This window comes from Colias philodice, chromosome 10 (genome assembly GCF_061535455.1).
Source record: "Colias philodice isolate Cphi_HAF_F1 chromosome 10, ilColPhil1 Martin Lab GWU primary, whole genome shotgun sequence".
Taxonomy (NCBI): Eukaryota; Metazoa; Arthropoda; class Insecta; order Lepidoptera; family Pieridae; genus Colias; species Colias philodice.
The window spans coordinates 9,500,022-9,513,936 of NC_143095.1; the positions used below are offsets into that span (position 1 = coordinate 9,500,022).

The 13,915-nt window shown below is 37.1% G+C and overlaps 1 protein-coding gene across 1 annotated transcript in view; it reads right to left on the bottom strand.

Moving 5' to 3' along the window:
* alpha-Man-Ia (alpha-Mannosidase class I a) overlaps positions 1-13,915 on the bottom strand; it is a 79,245-nt gene that overhangs the window by 38,151 nt on the left and 27,179 nt on the right. The window lies entirely within an intron of this gene.

Here is a 13,915-nt window from a genome sequence, read left to right on the forward strand (position 1 = left end):
TCCGTTAACCTCCGCATCCGCGGAGGCGAACCTCTTCACCTCCGCATCCGCCTCCGCCTCCGCTAAGTAGGCCTCCGTTACAACCCTAGATTTAAATCGATGGTTCAAGAGTTAAATCGTATTGGTTAACTCTTAATAATGATAGTATAGAAGTAGTATACCTAGATAAGGAAGAAATCATACAAGTATCACTTTATGCCTTTATTCAGTGAAGCCTACCCATTAGCGGCCGCGACATTCAATACTTTTGTACGTTTTTGTGAAGGGTTGTAGAAGGAAGGGAATCTGTGACGGTTTTTGGTTTCCGGTACTTTACCTACTGATTGTGGTGTGTTATTGAAACCTATAAGATGTTTGTTAGAACGATGTCTGTTGGCTATTGTATGTAGGGTAAATATATTCAGATGAGATGAGGATATTTAATATTCAAATGATTGGTAATTGGTATAGCCATCATCAAATTAGAAAATACTAGCTAACCGCTCGCGGCTTTGCCCGCTTTGTCTAAAACCTAATAAATTATATACTAAAACCTTCCTCTTGAATCAATCTATCTATTAAAAAAACCGCATCAAAATCCGTTGCGTAGTTTTAAAGATTTAAGCATACAAAGGGACATAGGGACAGAGAAAGCGACTTTGTTTTATACTATGTAGTGATGACAAATTGTACCTGAAACTCATACGATAATTAGACGCGCGTACCCAACATTAGAGCAGTGGTGGCTCACTGGTGAGACCTCGGACTTCGAATCGATAAGTCCGGGGTTCGAGACCGGGCGAGCGCGCAGGAAATAAATTGATTTTTCAATTTATCTGCACCTGTTGTAACATCACCACTGCTCGAACGGTGAAGGAAAACATCGTGAGGAAACCGACATGTCGAAGAATCAAAATTTCGACGATATGTGTCATCCGCCAACCCGCACTTGGCCAGCGTGGTGGATTATGGCCTGTACCCTCATAGGAGGCCCGTGTCCCAGCAGTGGGAACATATATGGGCTGATGATGATGATGACCCAACATTAAAATCGAAATACATGTAATATGTACTATTTTCCCTTAACAATAACAAATAACAAGCTATCAGGTGCAAACCAGCATCTCTAACGCAATTCGAGACGGCAACCGATAAGGTAACGAGATAAATTTGAGGCTACGCGAATCGATTTGTAAGTCCCGACTATTTATGTGAGCTGAATTACTGGCAATTTGGTAAATTCTATACTTGCAGGAGATATGTGTAGGGCTGCGGGTGATAAATCGACTTAGATAGAGGTCATTATACATTTTTTACGAAGCTCTATTCATGTATTGTCTTCTTCTTTTAGTTTCCGCGTGGACTTTGGAAGTGTAATTCCAAATATGTATTACTAGGATTGAATGTATTATATGTAATAATGTAATCAATCAATTGATAAGATATAATTTTATAAATCTAGAGATGTACAGGTAAATTAGCTTGGAGAAATTTTTGCATATGTAGTGGTGTGTATATTACTCAGATCTTAGAGCGCGTTTCCACTATATCGTTCTGGCCTATACAAAAATGTTTCGATATCCTAACATTACTATTTAATTTTATACTTATTCCTAGCAACACTTTTGTTTTCAATAAAAACAAGGTTTTATTTGAAAGAATATGGTTTTGACTTTATAAAAAAAAATATATCATTCAATTTCACGTCCTTGAGCAAACGACAAGACGACTACCGTGAAACAATAAAATATCGTGTCCATAATAATTTGTTTCATAATTAATATTTGACCATAATAATTACGAAACAAAACAAATAAATAAATCGTCACTTGATAGTGGAAAGTGGAAACACGCACAAAACCAGAATAAACCAGTTTACGCTGTCCGCACTCCGCAGGTGCCACGTGCAGTCGTTTGGTACCGTTAGAACATAAAGCACACATTTCATTCAAAAATTATAATTATTACGTATAGACCGGGAGATATTGACACAAAATTTCGAGTCATTTGTAACAGGATGGCGGTTCTACAGGGGTCTTAGTACGCAATGACAAAAAGAAAAACGATGGTGTGAACACTGGTACCGGCGGCTTAGTCGCGTGGGCGTTAGTCGAACTCGTCGGAAAAATAGCGAAGTCAAACAATTTGTAACACAAAAATTTTAGAATTTACCGATAGCCCATAAAAAAGAAGTAGGCGGTAGTGTCATGCCATACTTTTCCGGTGTGACTTACAGCCCGCCATACCGACGCGAATGTGTTGATTTAAAAAAAACAATTCAACCATTTGTACCAGGCTAACTTTTGCACAGGTAACCATCGTCGTGCAGCCATTTACGAAAATCGCCATGCCATACTTTTCGGACGATTCCAAATGGTCGCCATACCGCCGAAAATCTGTATCAAATCAAATTTTTTTTTTTCAATTCAGAGGAGAAACACATATAGTTTAATTTTTTCAATTCAGAGGAGAAACACATATAGTTTAATTTAAAATCCCTTATATATATAAAATAAAAACTAAAAATAAAATGTTGTTTTATTTTATTTGCTGACCATACACTACTACAAACGCAAAAATTTCTCCAAGCTAATTTACCTGTAGTAGATTACGATTACAATAGGTATTAGTGAATGTTTTCCTGCTATTTACAAATAGATTACAGTGATTTCTATCTTTTTTGTTCTATCTTGTATTCCCCTGGATTTTTAACTGCTTATAGTTTGTCCTATTTCATTCTCATTTTATTTTAAACTCCGAACGAATTTAAAAACTACACGACACGTATAACCTCGTAATTTTGTTTAACTTTAGCCTACCACCCCGCACCCTACACCTCACCACCCATCCATTTTCGTAACAAGTCACGCACATTCACGTAACTGGTATTCAATTTGGACAGGTGTTGAGCCTGCAATGGCCATTCAGTCGTACATTTGACGGGACCACGGACGTCCGCGCTACATCCCGCCCGCTGACAATATCGCCTGCCTGTTTATGCAAACCTGGTACATTGGAATAATATCGACACTATAAATGGTAAATTGAATGGATTGAAAACAGTTTGTTGGTTCAATGTAGCTAGCTATTTATTATTGCTTACATGTTAAGTAGTTTGTTTTGTTCTGATTGTGGACTATTGTTTACGAATTGTTTTCTTGTAATGTATGATATATAGAAGACTGTTCGTCTTTATCCGTATTAAATGGGTGTTTTTCTTTTGTAAAGTATGTGTTAAAAAAGTAACTTAGGAATATGTTTGTTTGATTTATAGTATAGGAGGAATCTGATCTTTCTAAATCGTAGGCAGATTAATTAAAACTTTTATTCTTAACACTTTATTACTGAAACACAAATAAATTATAATAATAAGAAACAGATGTTAAACATACGAACTTAACACTTATATCTATCTAAAGTGAGACGAAACACATAAATAACGTAGGTCAAATGCGATATTAAACGCGAATGTCTATAGTAATGGGTTCAGTAAATAACTGACCGAACACTTCAAAGGCCGGCACTGCTAGTAATGGTCGCGGGATATGAAGGACCCTCGCAAATATTAGCGAAAATATTCCGATAAAATTACGAGTTAACTTCCGATATTGACAGTTTTCCTCGTCCCAACTCCCAATGAAACCCATTTCTAATGAAATAGATGTAATTACGATCTTGTGCTATATGTATCCTTATAGATTATTGCGATTAATGTTTTAGTATTTTTCTTTTTGGATAGGTACATACCATAACAAAGAAGAGACAGCTTTTAGGATTTCTCGATTTTTTGACCAAACACAACCTACATTAATAAGAAGTTGCCAATGCAAACTAAAAATGATCGTCAATACACAAGAACAAATACATCAAGAAAAACGTGTCAAACACATTAATGGGTCATAAAAGGCAGTCTATTTCCGAACCGTTAATTATATCTCCCATCAAAGAGACCTCTAAAAGCTGCCCCTTATAGGTAGAAACTGCCGTCTTTCAAGCGCTTTCACCTACGTACGAGTAAGCGAGTATATCATGGTGGTAGGTATATCTTTTGTACAAACTTCTATTCGTGCTAAGCCGTCGGATCTCAAGTTAAGCCACGAGGTATAAACCTGCATCTCAGCGAGCCTTTGAAAGCGTTGCACTTCGAAAATCACCGTCAAAACCTCAATTTTTATTACGAAAGAGCCTTTTTACGCTCAGTGGAAGTTAAGCACTAGATTTAAAGCTGCGTTTGTGATACTAATACGTATTTAGTATTAACTATGAACAGTAAAAAAAGTTGGTTCTATGATTTTTGAGTTTTATAACTATATTTAAAAAACGTTAACTCGCTGCAAATGCGCACACTAAATACTTATGCTCCGTTTTCTTTTATACAAATTATGCCCCTTTTGGTTAATGAACCTTTTCCTTATAACAATTCCATGATGGGAAATGTATGATTATCGTTTTGACATGCTAATTTATAGCGAAGCGAATTACAAAAATATGCAAACATGAAGAGAGGATGTAATAAAACATAGGAAATTTTCTCTATACCTTTCTTTAATAAAAACAGCTCCAGACCACCTGTTCTCGTGTGAGATAAGGTATTGAACCCTCGGGTATACCTTTATCGAGGGAAACGTAATACGATGGAACACCATAAATGTATTTGGTATTGGAAATGCCAACGATCAGAAATCTCTGATTTTATGAAACCTGGCAACGCGGTTGATCCTAATGTATACACTTGCAAATGGATATTGCATTTAATAACGTGCGATTAAATATGTAGAAGTACTTGTATCATGGTAAAATTTGTATTTATGTTTTTGAAAGTAGGTACGAGTAAACTGAAATTTCAATTATAATAGTATGTTTGTTAATATAGCAATAACGTGAAGCTTTTTAAGAACAATTTTATTAAAACAAATGAATCGTGACAAAGGTATCAGCGACTACACAGACAAAAAACGTTTAAAAAAATCAATCAATGAAAACGACGCAACCGTTCCACTAGGGGCAGAGTTCATTACGTAACAACCAGCAGCTAAGACAAAAATCACTTGAAATTTAGATCTCAGTCACTGGTCTCCCGTACACGGAAAGGGCGGGCCAACCGCCATCATACCCCGACCTTTCAATGACAATGCTGTTGCTGGAAACTTTGCTTTCTTTGTCGTGCTAACACATTCGTGGCGAATGAAGACGTTACAAGTTCGATAGACACGCTTCAATTGCGATTGGCTTTTAATGCTCTGTGAAAATAAAACTTGAAGAAGAATGAAGAGGAAATAGGGACTGATTTACTGAGAAAATATAAGGAATGAATGGAGGATGTAATTTGAATTCGATTGAAGTTGAACACAAATTGGATGGCTCCTATGACATTTATTATTTCAGTCTGATAGTAATGCCTGGTAATGTCATTTCAAGAATTTTGGTGTTTATATAATAATCGTTTAGTCTCAAGTAAAACGAACAGTCTAAGTTTACGTAGTCTACGTAGTTTTTAATTTAAATATTCTAAAATATCTAATATAGTAAGTAGTAAAATATGTATCTAAAAGAATAAATTCTTCAAAATTTAATATGTACCAATTTTTAAGACTGAAAATATCGTCTAGACCGTTTATTTCCGATGGAGCATTTAAATCGCCGTACAATCGAAACACGATTCGCTGACAGAAAGTTACGTAACCATCGTTATTCAACATTCAGATTCACTTGGAACTTCTCGGTGCATGAAATCGATCAATCTCTTGCACAAGTTGCAACGACCTGGGGGGTAACTGTCTTTATTTATTATTAAACTGTATTAATTCCAGTGTGGTAAAATTGTCATTTTAACTATGGGTCATCTAAAGTCGGCTACTCACGTACCAGCCGCAGGGGCAATATTTGAACAATCTCGGTTGCGCGGCGGTCGGAGCAATTTCAGTTGTTCTCTATAATATTGCCCCTGCTTGCCAATAGATACACATCAGAATAATTAAGGAGCCAATTAAGGGTGCAAATCCAATATTGCCTCTGCTGCAGGTAGGTGAGTAGCCAGTTTTACGCCACAATTTTTGCTAATAATTCTAGTGTCGAAAAATGACAGAGTCAATATAGACCTTTATAATTAGGCCGTCTAACGCCATCACTTTTCCACACTGGAAATAATAATACTTTAAGACATAGTAACCCCCGTGTTATATGATAGCGACAAATAAACATCACTGATTAGCATTCAACGTCTCACACTGGCTTAAAAGGAATACAGGACTATTTTATTCCTTGATTTTCTTAGGCAGCATTTCTTTGACGTTTTACGAGACAAACCATTTATGCGGCGACGTTGTTACAAACTTAATTTATGACGTTATAGAAAATGTTTCTTAAAATATTTTGCCTTTAAAAGGAATTTCTGACAGCGATAAGCGGAATAGGAAGCCTCTTATGGTTACATAATAAATAGGTACTATGCTTTCAGTTTAGAAAACATGGCTATTTAACTTTATAAACCTTTTTTTTTTTTTTTTTTTTTTTTTTATAGTGGGGAAATCTTCTTAGATACCCCCGGCTCCCGGGGATGGAGCCGTGGTTATGTCGGATTTTTACCGACTAAAACCCCACTCTGTTCCATCGCGCTGCTTTGGACGGAACTGCGGGAACGGTTACGACTCTACCGCGTGTCCCGCCCAGCAGATGCCCGTTTCCAGGCCCACCACTAGAACCCCCCTCGCTGGTGGCTGCTGGAACGAAGGCTTACGCCACCAACGCGCAGACAATGGATCTTTCCCCGCTCCATCATCCGCGTTCCCCCGAACCCCCGACCCCATCACCGTCCGGCCGGAGGGTGCGCGCCGGAAGGTCCTCCGATGTGTGAAATACACGTCAGGGGACCCTCCGGCGCACTTTTATAGAGATTACCTCGCAGCCCCCACCTCACCAGAGGTGGCGGCCCTCGGTCCGGCGCCACGGACCGGATTACGAGTTGGCAGACGGCCGTTTTACAGCGGCCGCCGCCCCACACCTCTCTGCAGGAGTCTCCGCGCGTCATCACAATGACGCGTCGGGATCCCGCCCTCCGCTGCACGGCGTGGCTTGCTAAACCAGCGAGCCCGCCGCGCCCCGACCTCTGGTCGCCATCCACCGCCGCATAAAAGCCGGCTCCTCTCTGGTCCACAAACAGGACCTCTGCCGTCGGGTCAGTCGAGGCTTTCCAACCCCAATTGCCGTCCAGCGCCACCCTTGCCTAGAGGACACGGGGTCCACCAAGCCACGACCTCTGGTCGCCATCCCACGCCGCACACAGCGGCCGCTGGGCCACACCTAGGCCCGGCCGTCGGGCCGGTCGAATCTCCCCGACTCAAAACCAGCCGTTCAGCCCCTCGCTGGTCCAATTTCGCTTCACTCAGAGGGCCATAACTCTGAGCTACTGAGCCCCTCCGCCGCGACAAGGCCTGGACCGTTGGGGGGAACTTTATAAACCCTAGTATCCTGGAATTGATATCAGCTATTTGAAATACCCCATACGTTTCCTTTTTCAGTATATTCATTATTCGTACAATGGAAAGAGGCGTTTTATCTTTTAGGAAGCATTTCACAAATAATAATCGACCTTACATTTTGCTTACACAACAAAAAATATCTCCGTACTCTTATAATTCTATAGGGGAAGTCGTATACACTAGACTCCATTATTCGAAATCCTATATATTTCATACAGAGGCATGAAAAATATCTATACGTTATCTATTATGATAACAATGTAAATCTATGTATTTCCCGTAGCGTTTCATCATTAAAACCCGTATGCAAAGCTTCCTCATATACATTTTAAACGTATTACATACAGGACCAACAAAGTCAACTAACACCGATGCGGGTATGCGAAATTCACAAATTCCAACTAGATGAATACCGCCACAATCAACATATTATGAACGAAACCGCAATATAAATAAACATCAACTATGCTGAGCGTGAAATTCTGCCGGGCAAGTTGCGGGACGAATTGTAAAACACAAAATTCGGCGCATATCTCGTACACCTATTTTCACTCCCTGTGTTATTACAATTAGAGCTGGGAAAAAAGGTTTATTACGTTTTAATTTGTTTTTAAGCTTGCCGCGATTATTCTGCGGGCTCAGATTGTTTTAACATGATGATAGTAATTTTAGCAGATTTGTGTGTGTGTTTTAAGACAAAATGGTATTTGTAAGAGAATAATTTGGAATTGATTCTTTTTTTTGTACCAAAAATAGAGCATCATAAATATAATAATTAAAAAAAAATACAGCCACCAATAATTTTAAAAATATGTACATATTAAGTAGCAATATAAATATATATCAATTAAGATATGAAAGTGTAGGATAGGATACATACTAAACTATTTAAGTCGTACCTACCTAAAACCTTGTATACATATACAGCGCGATAAAAATGCAAGGCATTCATGTAGTTTTGGCAACGAATCGCAATTTCGGCACATCAGTGATCATTTATTTTACAATTTTTCTCTTTTATGCATAACGTTCCACTCGTTTGGTACAACTTAAGTAAAGAAGACAGGTGCATTTAAGAGTGTAACATTATAATAATGCCCACGTTTGAAATATTCAAAGAGAAAACGAGCAGTACTAAAAATATACATTATTAGTGCCAGATTATTTTTTGATCATTCAAATTTTGTGAGACAAAGAGCTAGATGGTTAGTAGTTACGTATGTGACTTTAAAACAATAGATACTCTGGAAAACATAAAGTAAATAAGAAGGTTTTGTAGAAGTCAAACGTATCGTAAGACCACTAGACAGAATCTCAGTTTAAAATCGTTCCTCTAATCTTTTAGAGGGAACAGTAAAACATTTTACTCTTAGCGATACGGCTGTAAACGCAAAGCAAATAAAATAAATCGTGATCGTATTCCCTGAAAAGAATCGAATGGGTTTAAAGTCTGAGCTTTTAAGACTTATATTAATACATTTTCGAGAAAAAGAGATTGTAAAGGAAAGACAAAGTTAATAGCTTTTCCTGGGGAAAGGAGATGTTAGTTCACAGTCGTTGGATTTAACTTAATGTGTCTCGGTGACAGTAAGGAATGGAACGAGTGATATATTTTAAAGAAATCCAAGAAAGCCGAATCTTTTCTTTGATCGCGGTCAAGATTTGGGGACTTTTTCATTTCGCTTCTAAATTGACGGGCCGAGTAAACAATACTTGAAGTTTCGAGGGCCAATTAAGGATCAAATTTGTTCTGTTCTGCCGACACAAAAATAACAAGAAATGCTTGATTATATTAGAAGTGTAAATCACCTTTGGAAAATATTTTAATTTCAGTAAAAGTATAATCAAATATATTTTACGCCGAACCATCTGCATCATTACAATATTGTAGCTTCAATTAGAAGTCGTTACATTAATTAATACGATACTGATAGACAATCCACTTATGATGTCACTGCAATAGATCCACCTACTTGAATTCGTAGTTAAAATTAATACCTAATACATTATTATAAATTGCAATTACACCATGGAATAACGACAAAGAATTAGTATAGTTTTAATTATTGAACAGTTGAAATGTCGCAAAAAGTTTCTGTGACAGATTTCAGGCTAGTAACTTTAACAATTCCTCCAGGAAAAAAAATGATTTGTGTCCTGATAAAGCAGCATTATTTACAAACGCGATAAACAAAAGAGCCACTATACCACGATTTGTGAGCGTGAAAATTGGCCAAGTTAGGTTTCAGCACGTTTGTAACCATGGTTCGGACCAACGGGCTTTACTTCGAAACATTTCACCTGTGATTACACAACTCGCATTGTTTCCATATATCCACTTTAAACACGCTAATTGTTCCGTGTTACAGCAAAAACCGTTAGATTCTGAAACCACAACACTCTCCTGGGGCTATTTATTTTAAATACGCTCCGATGCATTTATAGTGGACGTTTATTTCGTAAGTAGAATAAGTAGAATAAAATATTAAGTGAAATTTGTAAAAATAATTGAAGCATTGAATAAAGATATAAAAAAGCATCGACTATGAGTAAAGAACCTTTTCTAAATGACTAGGAGCACCAAAATGTATGATAATTTAACGTCATATAAGGAGTTGCATGCCGTTGTGAAATTCCTTTATCAATAGGGTATTTGGAATATCGCCTGGAGCGTTTCTAGGAAGTAATATGAACTGTTTAGGATGCTGTAGCTAGTACATTGAGCGTGTTCTATGCGGAATTCGGAAGTTCTAGAAACTATGGTACCCAGCCTCCTTTAGACTGAATGATATGAGTCTGTATTGTAATATTTTGTCCAATTTTGTAGCAGGATCAACTGATAGATTAGATTAAATCTTGAAACTATAACTAGATTAAATCTTGAAACATATCATCAAAAATACGGATGAAAAGTTTAGAAATATATCTGTCAACGTTACATATAACCGATAATTTTCAACATCCAAATGTATGCAAATCTTATCTCTAGCTAGAACGCATCGCAAAAAGGAAACAAAATAGCATTATTTATTGCACCGAGCGAACGTCTGTTTATACTTTATATCAAAAGCATAGATAGCATAGGATCGGTGTAATAAATATAATGCGATTTATGTCAAACTATTAATCGAATCGGTAATCGCATCTGGAGTCACGAAGAGTATTGTTGTCTAGCATTACGATTCTCACACAGCCCGCTCGCGTGCTCGATCTACGACTAATATAAAATATATTTCACCGTATTATCTTGATGGCGGAATAATCAAACCTAAGGCATATCTTCACAACGGACCCGCATATATCGTATACCTACTCCCCTACCTCTTACGTAAATGTTAGGAATCTCCTTAGTCTCGGACTAGTCTCATATGAGATATATGGCCAATAAACGTGTTTTTCCACAATATTCAAATAGTATGCACGTTTTATAAATACATATTCTTGATGATAAAGTAAATTATTATGCAAATCTTAAGAACCTTTGCGTTGTCATCATACCTCGTTTATAAACCTACTGTTATGACAAAGTGAGCTGATATTTTTTCATAGAATTATTCGATTAACTATATTATGAGAAACGAATGTTTACCCACATGCCAATTAATCTAATGCACGCATTATAGAAACAATTTGTAAAATGACTACGTATTAGTTGTCGTTGATCAAAAATACATTAGGAGATATGCATCACCATAACGTTGATTTCATGTAAATGTAGTGTACGATTATTTCGAATGAAGCCATTACTTCCAATAGTCCCCCGAAGAGAAGGCTAGACATATTTTAAAACAATCATATCATTTATTAAAAATCAAAAGTTACCAAAAAATACAAGAAAGCGCGCGGCTGCCACATCGTACAACGTGCCTGATCCAGTATTCCAAAGAGGAGAAATTTTAATCCGCTACCGTTGGACAAGCAAATGCTCAACTCAATTACAAGTTGTAGTGACACATCGTCCCGCAAGGCGCCTCGTCCGCCCGTATGCAGCCACCACAGTCCACAAACAATTCATTTTGCTTCCAATCCGAGCACACAGCTGCGCCCGCGGTCAGTACTAACTACTAGTTCAAACTGACCAATGCAAATACGGGCCGGAACTTTGTACGCCTCGACTTTGTATTTTGTTAAGCTTTTCATTTGAAAAGTCCGCTAGTTAAAATTTATAATAAGTTTGCGGTTACGTCTTCTGTTTGTCAGTTGCGGTTGCGGATATCGCGATTTTCTCTTTGATTGGGAACTTATATTTTTGTAGCAGTAGAGTTTTATGGGTAGTTTCATATTTTTCTGATTTGCGTACCTATATGTATTTTAGTTCAGCGGCTTATTAGGAAATCTGTAATAATTCGAATGTAACTAGTATGACTAGGGGAGCTAAATTAATCCAAACATAAATTAATAGATAATTCTATCTCCCCTTTGGTCTAGACTCTAGATAATTATAAGGTAACTACTCAGTAAAAATTCCAATATGATATGATGATAATGTGAATAAATTAACGATAATATTTAAAGATCGAGAAATTTTTCGTTTAGAACATTCAGAGCACGATAATATCCTATACAAAATGATTGTACGCACGTACAAAATCGATGCACGCAATTTTCCGCATACTTACCTTTCTCAAAGGACTTAGTTAACGTCTTACTTCTTACAAGGAGATTGAATAGAAAACAAGGTAGGCACTCGAACGCGGGGTCAGGGGGGTTCGCTCGTTTTATATGCTAATCTGCCTCGTTCTTATGAATATGAAAATTTTCTATTAGATCGTGTCATCGTCAGCGGACTCTTGTGCTACGCTCAACGATAACTCCTCGCTGAGTTATCACGCTGAGCTTTCACGATTCAGCATTTTATAATATTTATTAAATAAAGCTGACACGTGCTTCGCTGTTATCGAGTCCTAAATGTTGGTTACAATGTAAGGCAACCAATCAATGTAGCGGAATTTAGTGGTTAATAAAAAAATACATAAAACTTTTAACTGCCTTATGGCGCACATTGTTTTTTACCTAACGAAGTACCTACCGCATATTATATGGCATGACTGATAAACCATGAACTTGATAACTATTAACTAACCATTAATTTTTAAATGCTATTTTAGCAAACGTACCAGCTATAGCAATGTGAAGAAAAATGTGTGACATATCGAAAAAATAACATATTACAAAAGTTAACGGTCAAATGCAGAATCCCCTACTTTCGTCTCGAGGGTCACATTATGTAAAATCGCTATTTTCCCGGGAGCTTTCGCGAACTCTGTAAAGAGGGTAAAATTGTGCATTCAGACACGTAATTTCTCAATATTTTGTCATGTTCGGTTACAATACACGGCGAATGCAGTGAAAATACTTTAGAGATAACTGTACGCCATTATTTCTTATTCATACCGTGCGCTCTAGCGATTTAGATACCGCGCCGTTCTCAACCAAATTTTGTCACATTTTACTATTACGTGCGGTGACTGTATTTACACTTTAATACTAACATAAGACTTATGAGCTTTTCTATACATTTGTAGAGCAATGGAAACACTAGTGATTTTTACCAAGGTTGCATGGGAAATTTAAGAAGGTATTACATAAATCTAGTTTAAATATGTAGTCAAAATAGCACATCATTCGGACATTATTATCAAGCATGGGATTTGATTAAATGATTTTTTATGAAAGTACTTCATTTTATTATATTAATCTCTAATTAAGCATGTACAGAATGTAAGGGCGTAAGGTCGACATAAATATTGTCGACCAAGTCATCTATTCCACACCAAAGTTTTATCTAAAAGAAAAGCTCAACAAAGCGTCTCCAGCAGTCACAGAAGCAATAAACTATTGTCAAGCAAACCGATATAAATGCCCTGCGGCCGTACGTGCTGTATGTACCTACTCCTAACTCGTAACTCCCGAGGGCTCACAGTGTGACGCGAACGCCTCTGTGGAGCTGTGCTGCTAATCATTTCTGATATCCTGGTACTTTGGAACTATTTATTTACCTTTTTTTCTTATTATACTTTTGTATTACAGTAGAACTCCAATTATCCGAACTCCGACTATCCGAATCGCCGATTATCCGAATCACAAAAAATTGTCCAAAAAAAGTCTAAGTGCGCTATTATTCTTCCCCCCGGCCCCGCGAAGCGATTTTTATTTCTAAACTTGTACATAAGTACATTTTATTTATATTTAAAACGTGAAAATTTCATGTTTCTTTCATTTAATTCATTAAAAAGATAGTGCAATATCAAAACGTAGCTTTTATTGTCTCCAATGGCAATGTTTTTTTAAAAATCCGATTATCCGAATATTTGATTATCCGAATGGGTCCCGGTCCCCATTAATTCGGATAATTGGAGTTCTACTGTAATAGGAATTTTCGTACACAATGTTGTAGTATTTGTGAAATTATTTTCTTTTAGTTTTCGTACATGTCGTTTATTCCAGTGCTGATTTAA